Genomic DNA, 22,299 nt, shown 5'->3' with positions numbered 1-22,299 from the left:
CTTTGAACCCAGACAGTCTGGAGTATACATTTCTACTTTGCTAGAAGGCAATCACCTGAAACATGAGTTTAAAGCCATGGTACCCAAACAAGAATTTCAGAGTTCTTCCCTTGTTAAACAGAAAATTATTTATAGACTATTACATTTATATAGCATTTCCATAACCTGACAAGTGTAAAGTCAACCCTGATGATGTTCCAGTAAGTTTTATTTTTAAATATTTGAAACATTATTTTAAAAAGAGTTCACTGAAGAGTTTTTCCTACTAATCTGCATTGCATTGTTCCATGCTGCAACATTCCAGCAAGGAAATAACATGAGATAAATGTTTAATTACTTCTATTCTAGTGGGGAAATCGGAGGGCAGCTTAGCTAAGACTGCTGCCACTGTACGGCAACATCATACAGCCCAGCTGTCTATTTAAAGCTTGAGGACTGATGACAGGAGAAGCAGAGCAGCAGGGAAACACTGTAAATCTAGGCAGCTCTGTTAAGTGCCTATCACTGTGCTTTAAGAAAAGTTTCAGTTAAATCATATCCTCGATTAAATTAAAGCACAAAACCACCATTCAAGGCAGAGTACTGTGGAGGTTAGTCATGATCTGGCCCCCTTTCTGTATTAGTTTCCTATTGCCACTGTAACATATTACTACAAACTTGGTGTCATAAAACAACATAAATTTGTCATCTTGGGACTTCCTAGGTGGTGTCGTGGTTAAGAATCCACCTGCCAATGCAGGGGACCTGGGTTAGATCCCTGCTCCAGGAAGGGAAGATCCTACATGCCATGTAGTAACTAAGCCCACGTGCCACAACTATTGGGCCTGTACTCTAGAGCCTGTGAGCCACAACTCTTGAGCCCATGTGCCACAACTACTGAAGCCCATGTGCCTAGAGCCCATGCTCCACAAGAGAAGCCACCATAGTGAGGAGCCTGCACACCACAATAAAGAGTAGCCCCCACTCACCGCAACTAGAGAAAGCCCATGTGCAGCAACGAAGACTCAACATAGCCAATAAATAAACAAATAAAAATTTTGTCCTCTTAGAGTTCTGTGGTTTAGAAGTCCAAAATCAAAGTGTCAGCAGGATCGTTTTCTTTCTGGATGCTCTAACAGAGAATCTGTTTTCTTGACTTCTCCAGGTTTTAGAGGCTGCCCTTTCATTTTCAAATCTTCAACAGTTGGTCAAGTCTATTTCCTACTGCAACACTCTGCCACTGGCTCTTTGGTCTCCCTCTTCTATCTTTAAGGAAATCTTGTAATTACAGTGGGTTTACCAGATAATTCAGGATCATCTTCCTATTTTCAGGTTAGCTGATTAGTAACCTTAATTTCCTTTTGCTATGTAACATATGTATGTAATGGTTCCAGGGATTAGGACACGGACATCTTTGGGGGAATCATTATTCTGTTTTCTGTACCTTCCCTGGTTCAAATAATTCAGGGTTCATTCATTCAATAAGGTCATTTTATTGAGCACAATATATTTTAGTCTCTGGTAGGCACTGGAGCATACATAAAAGAACTGAATACTACCTTACTTTTCTATACTTAGCTGACACTTCATGAATCAGCGTAGTTACCAAAAGTTAAAGGCAGAGACCATAAATAACTTTCTTCATATACAAGCAATTTCATTAAGTTTTCTTTCTTTGCAGCATATGCAATTATATTGCTAATGAGAAATTTACTATGAATTCTACTATGAAATTTACCACAAACGTGGTATAGTGAAAAAAAGTTTTTTTTCTTTTAAGAACTTTTATTGAGATACAATTGACATACAATAAACTGCATATATTTAAAGTGTACAATTTGATATTTTTTTCTTATTAGTAATGTATATATGGCAATTCCAATCTCCCAATTCATCCCACCCCAACCCTCCCCACTTTCCTCACTTGGTGTCCATATGTTCGTTCTCTACAGCTGTGTCTCTATTTCCACCTTGCAAACCAGTCAATTTGTACCGTTTTTCTATATCCCACATATGTGTGTTAATATATGATATTTGTTTTTTTCTTTCTGAGTCACTACACTCTGTACGACAGTCTCTTGGTCCATCCATGTCTCTACAAACATCCCAATTTCGTTCCCAAAAAAGTTGTTTTTAAAAGACAAACTGAAGTCTAAAGATAGCTACTGGACTTCTTTGAGCCTCAGGGGGATAAAATGATTTATTTCAAAGTGTTGTATAAGGATTAAACAGGAACACAAGTTCCCCTGACATGGTATTCCACAAATGTTAATTCTCTTTCCCTTCTTTTTTAAAGTATCTAACGTTCATTTCAACATTTCCATGACTTGCTTTGCACTAGACTACAAAAGAATATAAAAGAAATGTTAGACATAATCCCTGCCTTCAAATTAAAAATGTTCTTGGTAGGGTAACACACTTGCATACATGACACAATTAAAGAAAGATCAATAGCTCGTAAACGGCTCCATGAAATAGCTGAGGCTTAAGATAAGGTTAGGAAAAGCAAATATATAGTGAGGTAATTAAGGGGGATTTCCCTTGAAAAAACAAAAACAAAGCAAACAAACAAAACCTGATCCATATATTGAAATACAATATGTTAATGGAGAAATTTAGGAGTGTCTACTTGAACTTTAGAGCTTGAACAGGCCTTTGAGATTAATCCAGTACAGTGATTTTCAAACTATTCCCAGATCCCCAGAAGTCCACAGATTTGAAGGAAAAGGGAAACCCAAGTGGATCCCTCGCCTAATTTATTCTGCTTTACCCATTAGGTGAAACTAAAGATTACTAGAATAGAAGAAAGCTTTGGAGTTATCTGTGGATTTTAACAGTCCATAGTTCTCCTGAATTCAATCATCAAGAAAAAGTAAATGTTGATGCAGAGTTTTGCGAAACAAGTTATCAGTAGCCACGGAAATCTGACAGACCTAGTTGTGCATTGTTTCATTAACGATTTAGAAGAACAGCACACAAACTATCAATTATATCCATAAACCTTATCAACATCAAGAGTACTGTGAACGATAACATAACACTCTGCACTTTCCCTGTCCCTAAGAGCTAATTCTACTTTACATATATTATTTTATCACACACCAACTCTGAAGACAGATTTGGAGTTAACTAATTTTTATCTTCAGCTTTTCGTTTCTTGTTGATAAGGAACTAAGAAAACTAACTTTCTGAAGGACACACAAGACACGGGAGATCGACTCCAGACCTGAACTTGAAATCTATGGTGTCCTTATCGTCGAACCTCAGGCTGCCTAATGAGGTTGAAAATAGATCATCCATCCACGAGGAATGTTTAAAAGTGCACAAAAACATCATCGCATAATGACAGTGGCGTGAAATTCCAGAAATCTAAGCTGGGTTTTGAAAAAAAAAAAAAAAAGCTGACCACAGAGCGGGTTCTTTCTTGGGTCCTAGGTTCGCAGCACACAGCCCGAAGGGAAGCCCCCTAGAAAGGTCGCCGGCCCCTACTGGCCGCACTCCCTACCTCATGGAGGTTCGGAGTCACGCTCCTTTCCCTCATGGGTACAACCCCCGTGCGCACGATCCACTTCCTCACCGAGAGTCGCGGACCAGCTCTCCCGACCCGGTGAACCGCAGACACGGTCAAGGGCTGACTCCCCGGCGCTCGTCCCGCAGCAGAAAGGCAAGCTCCGGCCGTACGGCAGGAAGCTGCTCAATGCGCAGCCGCCGCGGCCTCCAACCATCGGCCCGCGGAGGGGCGCGAGGCCGCCCCGGACGCGCTCACCCAGGCCGGGACGAGGCGGGCGAAGGGAGTCGCGCCGCCGCGGCGCCGCGGCCAGCGAGGTAAGTAGTCACAGGTGTCCACCGCCGCTCGGGGCAACTCCCGTCGTAACGGGAAGCTCTGGCCGCTTCGCCTGTTGTTTTGTCCCCCGCTTCTGCAGCCGACAGGAATGGAACAGTCGCGCGGCGGGGATTGTGGGAGGCGCACGCGCGAGGGGTGGAGAGTTTGTGGAAGGGGGGGGGCCGGCGGAGGAGGAGGAGGCGGCGGCGGCCGTGGCGGCGGTTGGTGGCAGTGGGGGCGGGGAAGGGGGGGAGGAGAGGAGGTGGAGGAGGAGGTTTGGGCTCGCGCTGCTGAAGGTACGCGTGAGGGCCCGCGCCAGAGCTGGCTTGACAGGGGCCGAGGGGAAGTGGGGGACTGTGCGAGGAGGCGCCCCAGAGCGAGTGCGTACTGGCTGGCGGGCGCGCAAGGCGGCCGAAGGCGGTGGTTGGTGGGAGCAGCGAGCGACGAGCCCAGATACACTCTGGCGCGTGCGGGCGGGCGTGCGCGCTCCGCCGCCCGACTCGGGTGAGGGGGGAGGACGAAGGGGGAAAACGCGAGGAGGGAGGAGTGGGAGGTGGGGGGGCACGAGGCGCCCTTCGCTCCCTCCCTCCCAAGGAGCTGCCGCCGCCGCCGCTCTGCCGCCGCCGCTCCCGCCGCCATTTTGGGTTCGCTTTGCGGAGGGGGAGACGATCCCCGTCTCGGTTGCGGGACCCGCCTCCCCTCAGTTTCCCCCGCTTAGCCCCACGCCTTTCTCCTCTCCTCTCTCGCATTTCCGCCAGCCCGCTCACCCGCTGGCAGCCTCCTGACAAGCGGGAGGGATCCGCTGTGGACCAAGGGAAGCGGAGGAGCCTGGTGGCGGCCGCCCCCTCTTCCCCACTTCCCTGCACTCTCATCTCTCTCGGCCTCGGCCTCTGACACGGTGAGTAGAACCGCCTTGGGAGGCCTTTGGGCCTAAGTACTCCCTCAGCGACTCAATCCTTGGCTTCCTGGGAGCGACTGTCATCTCCCGGACCTGGACCTCCGGGAGAGCGGTGGTAAGGATGGGGGAGGGGAGCGTAGGGAAGGGGATCCTGAGCTTTACCGGGAAGTCCCTCCTGGCGGGGGTGAAGGGGTGTCCCTGACAGGCGGGCTCCCGGCTGGGGGGAGGGGGCGGGAAAGTAAGCGAATGGAGGCGGAGTCGGCTGTGCCCCTGACAGGTTAGTTGGAGTGTTGGGAAGGTAGGATTGGAGCATCCCCCATAGTCTTGTTTGTTTCGTTTAAGGAATGAGAGTGGCAGGAGGGAAGAGCTTCTGAGGGTAGTTTACGGGTACGATCAGTTCTTTGGTGTCCCTGACACGCTGAACTGTATGTAGGAAGAATAGAATGATCTCAGTGTTGTAAGTTTAATACATGTTACTGGTTAGTTTGTGCATTGAAAGACATGTTTTTGGTCTAGAAGACAGATGGTCTGTTGGTGTATAGCGGCTGTGTTTGTGTGTGGATGCAAGGAAGGAAAGTGTTCCGGAAGAGTTTGCTTGTATTTGTATAAGTGTAATGGAGTTCCCCTTATAAGTTAGCTTATTTTTAAAATAAAACTTGGGATGTTCTCTGCTGGTTGATATGTGTGTGTCTTTTACGGTTTGGGAATGCCTTAATACTTGCTGGAAAAGAAAAGTCGTGGCACTATTTTACAAATATAGCATGTGAGTGTGGGATCAGGGATGGGAGAAACTTGTTGTAGCCAGTTATTCTTAAGAATAGTTTGTTACTCAGAATTGAGTGAATTGTGTAGATGTGAAGGCCCAGAACATCTTTACTTGAACAATTATTATGAGGCTATAAAGAATGGATGGCTTTTTTGTTGACCTGGGTTTATATTAACACTTTATAATAGAATAAAGCTTTTATATTGTTCAGAATGCTCTTTCAGTTTGTTTGTGATCTTTTTGAAAGTAGTGGGATGGGTGTTTTCTCCCATTTTACAAAATAGGAAATTCCTATTTTGCATAAAGAGATACTTTTTCCAAGGTCATACTTTAAATTGGTGACAAACTTGGGACCATAACAGATATTTTGACAACCAGTCCGGTAGTATGTTCACTATACCATGGTGTCTCAGCAGGTCTTTGTCAGGCAGGTGTGAGTTTATTGGAAAGATGGGGCATATTGGCTGGTTGCATGGTATTTGGTAGAGATCACTTGTTTCAAACAGAACATAAGTTGTCCTTGCCAGGTTGGCCTGTGAGAAATGGGTATTCCATGACTATATTACTTTCTGTTTATGGAGGAAGCAGAGAATTTCTGACACTTTAGCTTGAGCTTGTGTGTTTGAGGGAGGGATGTTTAACTTGTACCATAGCAGCTGCATGGGGGCTGACAGCTTAACTTTAAGGGAGGAAGGACCTTCTTTCATTCATTCAGACCATTTATTGAATAACTACTCAATAAATGGTCCCTGCTTTGGGGTGAGAATAATAAAGGTGGCCCTGTTGAAACAGCCTGGGTGCATATGAGGGGATTTGTCTTGACAGTGGTAAATATTGAGACAGTGATACATACTGAGTTGAGTGAGGCAGACAGATCGGAGTGGACTTGAAACTAGAAAACCTTCCTAAAAAGTCTGTTCGGCCTGGAGGAAATTTAGATCTTCCAAACGTTTTACTATGGAAGGATACAAGTGTATTTAAGCATCCAGTAGGGTGGCCACTTTGTGGTAGAGTGTGCTGCCTTTTGCATTTTCTTTTGGCATTTCCAAGTATACTGTTTTTGGGATCTGAAATCATTGATAGATGTGCCTGTGGATGTTGGAACTTTTTGGCTGGGCTGAACAAATTCTTCGAGAGACTAATTTTGTAGTAAGGATCCCCTCTATGCATATGAGGGAAGAATACTTGAATTAAGCCAACTTAACTGTATTCCGGGAAAATGGAATGTTTTTGATTTGCTAGATTAGTGGTTCTTAAAGTTTTTTGGGGGTCACTTATTCTTCTGAGAATCTGATGAAAAAACCCTTACTGTGGAAAATGAGCATGAGCACAGCCGCACAAACTATGCGTACAAATTTCAGAAACGTAAATTGTGATGAGGTATGGATAGAACCAATTTCTATTCAGGTTTCACTTAAAAGCCTTTTTCTTTCTTTCTTTTTTTTTTTTATATTTTGTTTGGGTTAGAGATGTTGGTATGAGTTTAAGATGAAAGATTCCTTGACAGTGTTTGAGCATGCTGACAATAAGGAGAACTTTAAGATCTCTGTTTTTTATTCTTTATTCTTTGCAGATTGATTTTTGCAGTGTTAATACATGATTCTGAATTAGGTGATAAGAGAATATATCACAGATGTTTATAGCTTTGTTCTTTTTCATTATAATAATTCGTATTCTCTAACTTGTCTCTTTCCAGTTTTGCATTGGGACTGAGGCGTTTTAAAGCTCATTTCCTGGAATTTATCTTAGTTATAACAAACATTATTGAGTTATTTTCATGCAGGGGACACGAAGGTGAATAATATATGGCCTCTGTCCTTGAGGCTATTCTAATCTAGTTGAAACTATGAATTGCATGATAGGGGGGCTTTCAAAAGGGCAAGGTGGAGGGAAACATATTCCTAGAAGTTGAGATTTATGACTTAATTGCAGAGAGGTTTTGCTGTTATTCTTAGGAAGTGATGAAGTCTCACATTCTATATGCGACTTTGTAATTAAAAAATGTGTTTTGGAATCATTTGATGTTTGGGATGAAGGAACTCTGGTTTGAAAAGGAGGCAAACATTGGTAGCATTCCTTATCTTGTTTCGGATGTATTTCTATAGTGAGTTTATGTGAAAAGGTCTTAATGTCATTTTTGGATGTGCATGTATCTAGACAACACTTCTGGGGTGAAATGCAGTAGCTATCTGACAGACTACACATGAATCTAGTACTGAAAATTAAAAATAACTTCTGAATTTTTTAAAGAAAAGAAATTCAAAAAGGTGTTTTAATAGTACAGGTTACAGGATTCAGTAAGATAATGGAGAGATCTTAAGAAAAATTGTCTGATTGTCTCTTTATTGTCACGTTCTCTGTGTAAGAATGGCATGTAAATTTGTGAAAAGTTTAATATTTTTTGAAATTTTTAACTTGGGTAGTAGGTCCATGGGTTTTTTAAAAAATAATGTGTCATATATAAGTATGTATAGTGTGTCTATATCAGTGCATATGGGTAACATATCATATAGTCTCCTATATGTATGAGATACTTCACAATTTAAAATATGCTTGCAATAATTACAAAAAATACCCAGGAACTTTAAGGATCAAGAATAGAAAGTGATTTTCATGTCCTATTCTTTTGTTTTTAATCTATCTATCTATCTATCTCTGTCTGTCTACCTGTCTATTTATTTATGGCTGCATTGGGTCTTCGTTGTTGTGCCCAGGCTTCCTCTAGTTGTGGTGAGCGGTGGGCTACTGTTTGTTGAGGTGCATGAGCTTCTCAGTGCCATGGTTTCTCTTGTTGCAGAGCATGGGCTCTAGGTGTGCAGGCTTCAGTAGTTGTGGCACATGGGCTCAGTAGTTGTGACTTGCGGGCTCTAGAGCACAGGCTCAGAAGTTGTGGTCCACAGGCTTAGTTGCTCTGTGGCATATGGGATCTTCTTGGACCAGGGCTCGAACCCGTGTCCTCTGCATTGGCAGGTGGATTCTTAACCACTGCACCACCAGGGAAGTCCCTCGTGTTCTATTCTTGAGTTATATTCTAAAATGTGGAGCATAACTTCCCTGTATCTTGCTAGGCACTGTGTTTTTATAGTATTAGCAATACCACTTAAGGCTTCATTCTTAGTTTTCAGCGCCTTATGAATAAAGAATTTGGATACATTCAGTCCTGCCTAAAATGATCTGCCTGCACACAATGGAAAAGTTTTGCCATATGTGTAGGTGGTGAGTCTCCATTAAATAATTTCATGTTCTTATTTGAGTTATGCATGTTGACCTGAGTTTTTTAAAGGTAATGTAAGACTCTCTATTACCTTATATTATAGTCCACTGTGAGGTCTACTTTGTGCCAGCCTTTCCAGAAGCATGAGCTGTCTTAACCCTGGCTATCATAAGAGAGGGAAATGAAAGTAATTTTTGTTTTGAACTATATTGCTAGTCTTTTAAAAAACAAAATCATCTTTCTTTAAATTACTTGTAATTTATTTGGTTTATATTCTTTCATTTCGAGAGGTTAGATTTTCACACTTATGATTTGTCATCTTAGTTAATGATAACTGTCATTTCACGTTTTAGAAATCACTGTCTTAGTGACTGTCTCATTGGGGGTGTTGATGGCAGTGCGATTCTTTTTTTTCTTTTCTGTATTTTTGGCCATGCCTCGTGGCATGTGGGATCTTGATTCCCAGACTAGGGATCAAACCTATGCCTCCTGCAGTAGAAGCACGCAGGCTCAGTAGTTGCGGCGCACAGATTTAGCTGCTCCAAGACGTGTGGGATCTTTCCAGACCATGGATTGAACCCATGTCCTCTGCTTTGGCAGGCAGATTCTTAACCACTGCATGACCAGGGAAGTCCATATATAACTTTTAAAATAAGCTATCTGATGATAGTTGAAACTTCACTACTCATACCGAATACTTCCAATCTGTATTACCTGTCAGTAGGGATTCCCTTTGCAAACTAAGAAGAGACGAGCTGAACAGAAATTTACCTCACTGCCTTTAGATGTTTGCATTGAAAAATGCAGTTAGTTCCTATGTTTCCTAGAAAAGTTTATCAGCTTTTTTCAAACACACGAGTGAGAAATAGTCTTAGTTTTTTCATATGTTTTTTTAGTCATAGTGACAAGATGCTAAAAACATTTTCTGATTCCTCTTGGTTCCTCTTGCTTTTCTAACTAGATCTAGTTACCACAAAGAAATCAGATGATACTGGTGATGTTGAACAGGAACTGAAATTGGTCTAAAATCAACTTGTTTTTTAAAGAGAGTGAAATACAGCTTGTTTTGAGTTTTGAAATTCTGTTTGTGGACATATGAAAATACATATTAAAAAAAGGAAAATATAGATCATTGCTTAAATTGCTGAATATCAGCCATGTTACAGAGCATGGTTACAATGAGTAGAAATACTGTAGGAGAAGAAAGTAAGTATTCCTATTGAGTTATGAAGATGAAGCAGAGTATAGACATTTGAAGTGGTTGGTAGTAAAGTAGAATATAGATGTATATCCTTTCTTTCCAGAAAAAGCTGACAGATGAATGTGCATCCCATCATTAATGAAAGTTTGGTTAACTTATTTTTTATCTTATGTTAATAGTCCCACTGTAAATAAATCATGAGTCTTTGACTTAATCTTGTTGTTTTACATTTTGTTCTATCTTTTCCACACTTGATACCAAATCACTCCTCTCATTCAGTTTTATTTGTCCTAAGACCACAGGTGAACAGTGTGTCAGATTATAAAGTAGCTATATCATGGCTTCTTGGTGTAAACGACATTGAGAATGTGGTAGAGACATTCCTTATGGTAAGTTTCTTAAATTCAGCACTGCTGAAAATGAAAGCCCTAGAATTTAAATACTAACATATTAAGCCTGACAGGGCTTAATGGAGAGAATTTAAAAGATAGTGTTTGAAAGAAAAACTGCTAATTTTGACATTTGAGAAAATGGAGTGAATTAATCATGTATAATCATTATTGAATGAATAGTATTTTATATATATATATATTTGAGGATACAAAGATTGGAGGATAAGTATCTCAAATAAGTAGAGATTCCATGTACACGATTGATAACTAAATGATAACACAGGTTGGAAAGTTAAAGTTTAGATGCAGAAGCATATTAAAGAATAAAGAAGAATCACCTTAAAACTGCAGTTAGTTGAGATTTAAGTTAATTTTATTTCTTTGTGTGTGTTTAAGGGAAAAAAAAACCCTCAAATAAATGTAGAACAAGATCAGGGTTTAATTTCTTCTGAACAGTATTTCTTCTGTTCATTCATTCACTTATTCATCATTCAACCAACTAACATTTTTTTTTTTTCTTCCTGCTTTTACATTTGCATTTATTTTTTTGTGGCATTTATTCCCGGGCCATAAGTTCTGTTTCTTCAGTTTCTTCTGGGATATCTTTTTCTTCTGTGCAACCTCCTCTTCTGGTTTAGGAACAATCTGTTCTTTCTCAGTAAGAATCATCTCATTGTGGCAGGGAGAGCTCATGTATGGGTTAATCCGACCATGAGCTCTGTAAGTCCTTCGCCGCATCTTGGGGGCTTTGTTCACCTGGATGTGCTCAATGACCAGAGAATCTACATCTAAGCCCTTAAGTTCAGCATTACTCTCTGCATTTTTGAGCATGTGCAGTAAAAATTCAGCACTCTTTTTGGGCCACCGACCCTGTGTCCAGCCCCACTGTTTGGCCTGGGCACACCTACCAACTCCACCATTGTAACGACGGAAGGGCACACATTGTTTCTTTAAAGTGACATCCTTCAGATACTTGGTGGCTTTTCGGATATGCATACCCTTAATGGCCTGGGCAGTTTCACGAGTGTTCTTAAAGTGAACGCGAAGATTTGAACCTCTTGACTTGCATGACTTTGTGGGGTTTTCTGGGTCAAGTGAATAGTGAACCATTTTTAGAGGTCACCTCAGGCTGTTTTCCCGGAAAAGCAACCAACTAACATTTTTTCAGTACTTACTCCATTTGCATTTCTGTGCTTAGGTGTTAGGGAAAAAATAGGATTTTTTTTGGTTTGTTTTTTGCCTGAAGCGAATTGTGAGTCTGTTAAGAGGAACATCACGTTAATAAACATAATATATGATGTGATACATTTCTCCCAGGTAAAAAGGGGAGAAAGTTATTAAATCTGTGGGGAGAACGGAAAAGTTAGGGATGGCTTCTGACCAGTGGAAAGAGACACATTGTAAGGGATAAATATAAGTTATTCAGTAAGGCATAGCTGGAACATTCTAGGTAGAGGAAGATTATCTCCAAGGGTATGAAAGTGAATATAACATAGCAGAATGAGTTCAGGGGACTGTAATTTGAATCAGTATAGTACTTTCTACCCATTCCCCTATGACTTCCTGTGTCTTCAGTGCTATATAAAGTTGGTCTTTGTGCTTGGAGATCATCAAAAAAATAAAGATGGAACTATGTTCAATACACTCTACTTAGACAAAAAAGTATATATATTCTTATAGTTAAAGGTAATTTTAACAAAGATTAAAATTAAGAAAATTGGTTCTGTTTTAGTTACTCAGAAAAATTTTACTGGACTACACCCCACTCCTTCGGCATTTTAGTTAATCAAGCCTTGTCTACGATGGGTATCCCGCCAAATAAAGTAATGTGTAATTGCTTTTCTTAGTAATGAACAAATCTCGCAGCCTCCACATTGGTATATTTCTCCTCAATTTGTTGACAATCTCAAATAGTGATTAAGATTGTGGACTCCAAATTCAGATTGAGGGACTTCCCTGGTGGTCCAGCAGTTAAGACTCCGCGCTGCCATTGCAGGCGGCACAGGTTCCATCTCTGGTTGGGGAACTAAGATCCCACAAGCCCCACAGTGCAGACCAAAAGAAAAAAAAAAATGAAAAAATCAGACTGAGTAGGCTCAGATTCCAGTTTGGCTACTTACTACGTAACCGTTAGCAAAATACTTATGGTCTTTGGTTTCCTTGACTGTAAAATGATAATACTTAAAATGAAGGGTTGTTGGCGGATTGTATGAGATAATGTGTGTAAGTGCTTAGCGTAATTTATGTCAGGAGCAAGTGCCTAATACAGATTTGCTGTTATTGTTAATTTCTCTTCTTCATTTCCTGAAAAGAGAAATATTTTTAAGGAAAGCAGATGACCTCGCTTATATATATATTTCCTGTAGGAGGTAAGAAGATGTAAAAAACATTTGTGAAAATGCGTATAAACAACTTATTTACATGGATACATGTGTTTTCCTGATTCTCGGTTTATCTTATTTTCCTCACATGTATTTTTCCACTCAACTCCAGGCTAGGCTTTTGTGTTTGGCTTCATTTTATCTTCTTACCAAATCAAGGATTTGTCTCCAAAGTGAACAGGAATATATCTCACTGTGAATATTTTGGGGTGGAGAACCTTAAGTCTTTGAACAGAATTGGGTTTAGTTATGACAGTTCTCTTGTTAAAGCTGATCAGTATTTCCTTTGATTTTTAGGAGCCCAGTCAGTGTGTCTTCTAAAGCAGAACCCAACTCTTTTATTAAACCACCTCATTTGATTGAGAAAAAAGACCAGTATGTATTCACTGAATGATTGTTATGTGCCAGGCATTAGGATACAGTGATGAACAAAATAAGGTCCTGGGCGTTTTCCTTTTCCTTCTCCAAGACAAGATCTTTCAGTATTGATGTAACATATTGCTACCATCATATTACATGTGGTTCAAGCAAAACTTGTTCTTAAGGTATAGTAGAGATTTCTGAAGAAATGTCTTGGGATATGATATTTTATGCCAGAGCAAATCATTTCTAGGGAAAAAAAATCTGTAACTCTTGAGGAATCTTTATTGTGTGCCTATGTTTTATCCAGGCAGTCCGTTGGACAGCTAGTCCTTTGGGATATTAGTGGGTTAAGTCCTCCGTTCAGAGTCAAATAAAAACCAGCATTCTGTCTCCTGTGCCTTCCAACAGGAGGCATTCAGCAGGTATTGATTGTATACAGTTGGCCCTCTGTATCCATGGGTTCTGCATCTGTGGATTCGACTGCCCACAGATCAGAAATATTTGGGGGAAAAGAAATTCCAGACAGTTCCAAAAAGCAAACATGAATTTGCCTCACGCCATCAGCTATTTATATCGCGTTTACATTGTAGTATTTACAACTATTTATGTAGCATTCACATTGTATTGTGTGTTGTAAGTAATCTAGAGATTGTTTGAAGTATAGGAGGATGTGCTTAGGTTATATGCAAATACTATGCCATTTTGTATAAGGGCGTTGAGCATCCCTTGGGTTTTGTTATCTGTGAGGGGTTTTGGAACCAACCACCTGCAGATAACAAGGGAGAACTGTACTTACTTTATGCTAAGTACTGTACTAAGCCCAGGAGATAGAGCAGTGAATAATAATAGTCAAAAATCACTACCCTCACGGCGCTCATTTTCTAGTGAGTGGTAAAATAGATATTGTATAAATGGATATGATGTCATAGCATTTCAGTGATAAGTGGTTTTATTTATTTATTTGGCTGCGCTGGTCTTACTTGCGGCATGCAGGATCTTCATTGTTGTGTGAGATTTTCCTTGTGGCATGCGGGATCTTTTAGTTGCGGCTTGTGGGATCTAGTTCCCTTACCAGGGATTGAGCCCAGGCCCCCTGCATTGGGAGCATGGAGTCTTAACCACTATACCACCAGGGAAGTCCCTCACTGATAAGTGTTGTAAAGGAAACGTAAACAAGGTAAGGGGATGTTAGGTAGTTAGGGAAGTCCTTTGAGGTAGTAGTGTTTGAGCAGAAATCTGAATGATATGAAGGACCCCATGAATCCATTTGGGGCATAAGCATAAGTGCTGAGGAAGTAGTGTGTTTGGTGTGTTTAAGAAACAAGAAAGAGCTGGAATAGAGTAAACAATGTGTGGAAGAATAATAGAAACAGGGAGAAGAGGTAGCCAGGGCATAGATAATGTAGGGACTTTTAAGACTTGACCAAGTGTAAGAGTAATGCAGCCAGAGTGAGTGACCAGTTAGGAGGTGGTTGTGATACTTGGGGCAAGAGATGATTATGAGTTGAACCTAAAGTGTTATTAGGGAGATGAATTTGGGTATATTTTGAAGGTAGTAGGGATGATAACCTGGATTGGATGTGTGGTCTGAGTAAAAGTAAGTCAAGAATGGCTCCAATGATGGTCTTAACAGTTGGATGACATTTACTGAGATGAGGAACACTGGAAGAAGCAGGTTGTGGGAATGCAGATATTAAGAGCTTGGTTTGGATATACTGACTTTGAGTTCTCTATTAAATGTTTCTGGTTGAGATATTGAGTAGGGCAGTTGGGTATATAAGCCTCAAGGTTGGGACAGATGTAAATTTGGGAGTTGATCAGTGTAGAGATGCTATTTAGAGCCATGGGACTTCATGAGATTACCTGGATAGTGAGTGTAGGGAAGAGATGAAGTTCTTGGACTGAGTGGTGAAATATTGTTGACACTTAGTAAAAATGTCAGGGTTGAAAGAATCTTTTGATAATTTTAGGAATAATACTTTCCTGACTAAGAAAACCTAACAAGTACTAAGTAGTCAAGACAGAGAGATAAAAATAAAATGGTTGAGGAACAAATTGCTATTCTTTTATCTGTTAGATAGCTCTTTGTGTCACAGAGCTCAGAACACTCATTTTATGTGAAATTAAGAACCAGAGTGCCTGTTTCTACTTGATTGCTCTAATAAGATGGCTAGAATGGTTATTAGCTTCCTAGATATCCATTGTGGAGGGCAACATAGGTAAAACAAACAAATACAAGTTTATAAAAATAATGAATGAGGTATCAAAAGACATGAAGCTACTTACTCAGTAACATGATAACCATTTCTAGCTTTGAAAATTTACAGAGTGAGAGTGAGATCAAGCTGTCTCCTGATTTCTTATTTAGCCTGCCATTGGGCATTGTTAAACCTACCTTTTAAGAAGCTGGTTTTTCATCTGTGGACTTAGTCAACATATCTAACTTCCTAGAATATATATATAAGATGTAACTAATACTTGTAACCATTAGGGGCTTAGTACCATTTAGGTTGACTTACTGCATTTTGCAGCACACATTTTTCTGCATGTAGGTAAGGATCTATTTAAATGTATTTGATGTGTCAGAAATTGGAAGAAATAGAAATAACAGATGATAAAAGAAATCACAGTGTATAGGTTTTTTGTTGCTGTTGATTTAAAAACCTATCAGAAATCCTCTTAGCTAATGCATGAAACATATTCTCTTGCTTGAGCACATGACTTCACACTTGCCAGTCCACCTCTACCATTAGGAAAATGTAGGACCCATCTGTTGAATTGGCACTAGGCCTAAAAGGCTCGTAGTTTTGAACTTTATCAGTCCAAGAAAAGGAATTAATTCCAGAACATTGAGAAGAAACTTTTCTAGTAACAACATATTCCCTAGGATTTTACTGATCTCTTGTTGCTGTTTTATAGAAATCACCAGAGAATTAAGGATCCATATCATGTATGATTTCTTTTTCCCAAGTCTAAGTCAGAATCATCATTTGTATGTATTAGAGAGCCAGTTCCCGTCCATGTAAATGGTGTCCTTAAGAAAACATTAGCAGAAATTTCCAGGTAGTTAGAAACGATCAGATATTTAAGAAAGTAGTATGATTTGGGATTCAGATAAGCCTCAACAAATATTTTTAGATGAACCTGTTCCACACAAATCTGGAAACTATTTACTGAGACTTAGAACTAGGTGATTAAAAATGGCCACCTCCAAGTGTCATGGGCATCTATTCTATACCTTACTTTAGAAGCTGGCCTTAAAAACAGAGGATCATGACTCTTTGTGGTGGTGGTGATGGTGGTAGTGGTCATGGGCCCCATTTAGAACATAATGAAACCTTTTCTACCCTTTCCCCAAAAGTGCACATATATCCATAAAATTTTTGGCATATAATTTTTGGGGGGTCATGGGCAATTTTGGTTGTAGGCCATTATACCTTGTTTCATAAGCATCTTAATTATGAATGTTATGGAATGACAGTTGCATTCTTTACCTGTTCTTCAACAGGGACTGCATTTAAAAATGGATATAAACTCACATGGGTTGGTGGTAGTTGGATGTTGGTTTAAGTAAATCTTTGCTGGACTGTCTATTATCTGTCCACCTTCCTTTTCTCTTCACCATTTTGGTAATGCAGTAATTTCTGGAGAGTCATTAGTTAAAGCAGCATACCATTGTTAGAATGCAGGCTGGGTATAAGAAAAGTAATTCTCCAAAATCTGTTAAATGACAGCAAAGTGATAATCATCTATCTGTGTCCCACCCTGACTGGCTTCCAGCATACAATTACCTAGCCTCCTTAGCTGTATCCCACACACGTCTCTGAAATGCATGCCGTTTCTTAATCCAAACCTGACCATGTTCCTTGGCAGAACACACTCTGTTTAGCACTCTTCAAAATCCTGCCTACCTCTTTAGCTTTGTGTTTCACTGGGCCTCTTACCTTTGTGCTTCAGCTGTTTGGAACTGTCATCATTCCCATACACGGTTGGTTTATATCTCCATGACTTTCATATTCCTCCCAGTGCCTGGCTGCTTAGAGAACACCTACCCAACTTCTGAGACAAAGTTCAAGTTGATGCTGTGAAGCCTTACCTGGCCACCTCCCCTCTTTTGGTGAACAGTATGCACTCATTTCTGTTTGGCATATACCTAGGAGTGGAATTGCTGGGCCACAGGGTAAGCATATTTTTATCTTTAGTAAATACTGTCAAACAGTGTTCCAAGTTGATTGTATGACTTGATATCTTTATCAGGCTCCACATCTTCCACAAATTCTGGTGTTGCCATTCTTTTTAATTTCAGCCATTTTGGTGGGTAATAGTATTTCATTGGTATTGGTTTGCGTTTTCACTGATGACTGGTGAGGTTGAGCCTCTTTTCTTGTGTGTGTTGGGCATTTGGACATCCTCTTGTGAAGTACCTGCTCTTAATATATATTCTGAATGCGATTCCTTTCTCAGGTATATGCATTGCAAATATCATTATCCAATGTATGGCTTCCCTTTTCACTCTCTAGGTGGTGTCTTTTGATGAACAGAAGTTCTTATTTTTCGTGAAGTCCCATTTGTCTTTTATTTTTTCTGCTCTGGTTTGAAGAGGCATGTAGTTGGGGGTAGGAGGAAATGGAGAATTACTTATTAATAGGCATAAAGTTTCAGTCAAGCAAGATGAATAAGCTCTAGAGATTTATTGTACATCATTGTATGTATAGTCAACAATAGTGTATTGTACACTTAAGAATTTGGTAGATCTCATGTTAAATGTTCTTACCACAATGAAACAAAATAATAAAAAGGTAAAGAGGTGTATAGTAGGTGATAGTCTATTGAATGGAAACAGAAAGGAGAGAAATGTGAGAAATAGCTAGTTACTATTAAGATGATGGACTTAGAAAGTACATCCAAAAGCTATTGGGTTAGTTTTTTCAATTTCATGTATATATGAACAAGACTTGAGAGGGTGTGCATGTGGTAGCTACATATGTTTCAGATCTTTTAAGAATATGTTTTTATTGAATTTGTGTTTAATTATAAAACTTACACAAATTCTGTAATAGGTCAAGGAGAAAATATTTATAAATAACTTTTTTCCCCTTTTACTTTCAAACCTTTTCTCCTAAAGTAACTGGTTGCTATCAGTTGGTGTATAATCATCCATATTTGTTTCTATGCATATACAAATACATGTTTTTTCCTACTCTGTACAAATACAAGATCATGCTTACATTTTTAGTTAAAAATAGTATACATGCCTGTATATTTGTGTGTGTGTATATATATTTAATTGTTTTTGTGTATGTGGCACATCAGGAACTGCTATAATAAATATCCTTTTATTGGTGCTTTTATTTTTCTGTGATAGAAAATATTACTTTCCAAAATGATGGGGGCCACGAGTGCCCTCTTTCCCACCTCGCCAGTATTAGTTGTTATCAGTCTTAAATTTCAACCATAGTGATGAGTGAAAAATGTCTTAATTCACACCTCCCTGACTACCAGTGAGGGAGGTCATCTTTTTATGTTTCTAATTGATTATTTCTATCTCTTCTGTAATTGCGTATGCATATCTCCTGTTATGTCTTTTCTTATGTACTCGTTTATAGAATAACTTTGTATGTTAGAGATACTAATCCTTTTTCATATTTGTTATATTTTCTCCCAATCTATTGTTTGTCCTTGATTTTATTTACATCTTACATTACAGGTATATCATGCTTTTATGTAATCGAATCTGTCAGTATTTTCCTTCATGGTTTCTAGTTTCCTGATTTGCTTAAGAAGGTTTCTCAACCATAGCCTATAGAAATACTAACAAATACTCTTAAAGTGCTTTTATTTTTACATATAACTCTTAAATCCATGAGGAAATTATTTTTGTGTTTAGTGTGAGGAATGGCTCTAACTTTGTTTTCTCCAGTTGATTAGCCAGTTAGGTCAGCATGCAGCAAACATATATCAAATAAATCAGCTTCTTGCCATGTTGAAATCTGTTAATTGAAAAAGGTTTTTTCAGGACTGCTGCTAGTCCATATTCTGTTTTTATGCAAAGTAGGAAGGGAATCCCTTCCACAAGGTACTTTGTTTCGATCTGCCAGAAAAATGTTAAATAGCTTTATTCTTGTACTATACAATTCACTAATTTGAAACATACAATTTAATGGTTTTTTAAATATATTCACATAGTTATGCAACCATCTCTGCAGTCTAATTTTAGAACATTTCATCTTGGTACCCATTAGCAGTCACTTTCCATCCCAGGTATTCCCCTTTTACCCTAGCCCTAGGTAACCACTAATCTACTTTCTGTATGGATTTGCTCTTTCGGGGCATTTCATACAAATGGAATCTTACAGTGTTGTTAGTTGGAGCTGGCTTCCTTCATGTAACATAAGGTTTTCAAAGTTCATCTGTGTTGTAGCATGTATCAGTACATCAGGCCCTCCATATTCATGGGTGCCACATTCGCACATTCAACTAACCATGGATTGAAAATGTTTGGGGAAAAAATTCCAGAAAGTTTCAGAAAGCAGAACTTGAATTTGCTGCAAGCAGTTATTTACACAGCATTTATGTTGTATTTACAACTATTTATGTAGTAATTACATTGTATTAGGAATTAGGAGCAACCTAGAGATGATTTAAATGCATGTAGGTTATATGCAAATACTATGCCATTTTATATGAGGCTTGAGTATCTTCGGATTTTGATATTTGTGGGGGTTCTGGAACCAATCCCCTGTGGATACTGAGGGTTGACTCGACTTCATGCCTTTTTATTGATGAATAACATTTCCTTGTATGGATAATGTTGCTGTGAACATCTGTGTACAAGTTTTTGTGTAGATAAATGTTTTCATTTCTCTTAGGTATATACCTGGGAGTGAAATTGCAAGGTTATGCGGTAACTGTTTAGCCTTTTGAGTAACTGTCAGACTGTTTTCCAAAGCAGCTGCACCATTTTACATTTTGACTCCAGTTTTTCCACAAACAAGTTTTATGAAAAACAAATGTAAGATAGTTACAGTGTAAATGGTGCCCTCTTGAAGCAGCTCTTTTAGTATGTAACCAGGTGGATTGGCCCTGAGTTGACAGTCCTTAATCCTGGTCAAAGTATAATAATTTATTACTAAGAAAATCTTTCTGATATTAAGTTCTACTTCCCTCTTGTTGCCATTTTAGAATTCCCTAGGGATAGAGATCAGTGTCCCAACACATTCCTTGCAACCATGGACCCATCCCTCCTTTCTTAAAAAACAATTTTAAGTTATATATTTGATCTCTGTTTACTTTGCTTTTCAGGAAGAGTCAAGTAAGCTTTGATTAGATTATCTTTCTGACAGACACTCAATAAGTGTAATTTTTTCCTCAGGATTAGCTTTGGGAATTCTTCCTGTGTATATTTTCCTTTTGTGGCTTACTAATTTATGTCTGCCATTTCACTTTCCTGTTCTAAGTTTCTGAAGTAGTTTGTTGGCATAATACAGTATTTCTTTGGTCATGAGACACATTCTTTCCTCCCAGTTTAATGTTTCTGAAATTAGGAAATAACACAACTGATAATTACATTTTATGTGGTAGTGACTTATAAAAAATTTTCCCCTGAAAATGTGGTCATTGATTTCTGAAGCCTCTTAGAGTCAGTGGCATCTTGGAATTTAAGAAATATATATAGTACCTAAATATAAAAATAACTAGATTTATTGGTGATTACTACTTTGAAAGTTAGGAATTGTTGGTGATTGTCCATATCTTTTAAATGAAGGGTTATTCTGTAGTTGAATAAGAAAGCTTAACTTGTCCAGCTTTGTAAGTGTAGTTTATGTTGTATAACAACACGTATTTAGGAACATAATTCAAATTTTGTTGGTATCTTCATGAAGATGTTTTAGCGTTTTGTGATTTCAGTGACTTAAGTAACATCAGTGATTCAGTGGTTTAATGTAAAACATCTTAAACCAGTTAGGACACTGCCTACCCTTTTACTGGTGATATACATATTGCTTTTTTTTTAAGTTGTAAAAACAGTATGAGAAGGTTAAATAGTGTTTAAAGACAATTAAAATATCAATTCTTTAATATTTTAATTTTCATTTTGTCTATTCTCTATATACCTGTCTATATACATGATTAAAATATAGTAATATGCATGTTTGCTTACAGTCAATAGATATTTATTGAATACCTTTTATGGTCCAGGCACTTTACTAAGGATGTAGCAGTGATAGGCAGACAGGATTTTTATTCTCATGAAACAAATGGTCTAATGTAAAATATGGATATTAAGCATATAGCTTACTAGTATGATAATGTTAAGGGACTTATAGTATGCTGTATGACCCCCAACAAGGAGATCTCCCCTGGTCTAGGGGGTTAGGAAATGTCTCTCTGATAAAGTGACCTTTAAGCCGAGTTGGAAAGGATGAGTAGAGGTCATCCAAGAAGGGGGTGGAAGAGAGTCCTAGGCAGAGACAGTTAACTGTATGTTCTCCTAGAGGGAGGAAGACAGAGATGTTTGGGCAACTGAAAAATACTTCGAACACTTATATATTACTTATTGCTTTTGGGGGGGTTTATTTGCCCTTGCTCTGCTCATAGAAGAGTGGGAAATGATGTGGCTAGAGCTAGGTAGGGACAGATAATAACAACAGATAGGTAAACACTGGTGTGTGTGTGTGTGTGTGTGTGTGTGTGTGTGAAGTACTTTTGTAAGTACTTCTCATGTATTAGCTCATTGAACCCTACAACAGTTTCTATTGCAGATGAGAGAACAAGGCATGGAGTACCTTGCCCAAAATTAACATACCAGAACTGGGATCTGAGTCTGTGCATTCTGGATCCAGAGTTTGTGTCCTTAACTACTATACCATACTGAAAATCTAAGTTATAAATTATTATTAGGATTGGGGACTTTTATATCCAAAGGTCAATATGAAAGCATCCTAAGGTATTAAGTGGAGAAATGACATAATTAGGTTATTTTTAAAATCTTTCTGGCTGTATCTTGGGGAAGGGACCAGAGGAGAGCAAGGTGGATATACAAAGGAGTTAGAAGACCATTATTTTATATTTTATTTATTATTCTGGGCAAGAATTGTTTTTTTGGACAGGTCGGTGGCAGTGGAATTAGAACTGTGTGTAGTCAGAAATCATAATAAAAAAGCATTGACATGGTTTTCACAAGCTTTGGTGTTAGGTTGAGGAGTCAAGGATGATCCCCACATTTCTGACTTGATCAACTGGTGGTACTATGATTACCAAGCTAATATGATATACCCTAAG

At 39.0% G+C, this 22,299-nt stretch overlaps 2 protein-coding genes and 2 pseudogenes across 15 annotated transcripts in view; 1 reads left to right on the top strand and 3 right to left on the bottom strand.

The window, feature by feature from the left end:
- DAP3 (death associated protein 3) overlaps positions 1-3,690 on the bottom strand; it is a 34,185-nt gene extending 30,495 nt beyond the window's left edge. The window contains exon 1 of one of the 2 annotated variants that reach the window (XM_057726089.1): positions 3,557-3,690. The gene's annotated coding sequence lies outside the window, so the exon portion shown is untranslated. The remainder of the gene's footprint in view (positions 1-3,556) is intronic. The other variant, XM_057726082.1, reaches the window with a different exon arrangement.
- A 44-nt stretch (positions 3,691-3,734) lies between these two features.
- On the bottom strand, positions 3,735-4,551 carry LOC130848132 (uncharacterized; annotated as a pseudogene).
- Positions 4,051-22,299, top strand: part of ASH1L (ASH1 like histone lysine methyltransferase) — a 203,321-nt gene continuing 185,072 nt past the window's right edge. For 8 of the 13 annotated variants that reach the window (XR_009052519.1, XM_057725937.1, XM_057725934.1 and 5 more), the window contains exon 1: positions 4,273-4,700. The gene's annotated coding sequence lies outside the window, so the exon portion shown is untranslated. Of the gene's footprint in view, positions 4,099-4,198; positions 4,816-17,043; positions 17,198-22,299 lie in introns of those variants that run through there. The other 5 variants (XM_057725905.1, XM_057725894.1, XM_057725886.1 and 2 more) reach the window with 5 other exon arrangements.
- LOC130836880 (60S ribosomal protein L17-like) lies at positions 10,830-11,388 on the bottom strand (annotated as a pseudogene).

The sequence above is a fragment of the Hippopotamus amphibius genome, chromosome 1 (genome assembly GCF_030028045.1).
Source record: "Hippopotamus amphibius kiboko isolate mHipAmp2 chromosome 1, mHipAmp2.hap2, whole genome shotgun sequence".
NCBI lineage: Eukaryota > Metazoa > Chordata > Mammalia > Artiodactyla > Hippopotamidae > Hippopotamus > Hippopotamus amphibius.
This window is presented reverse-complemented; position numbering and strand designations above follow the sequence as displayed.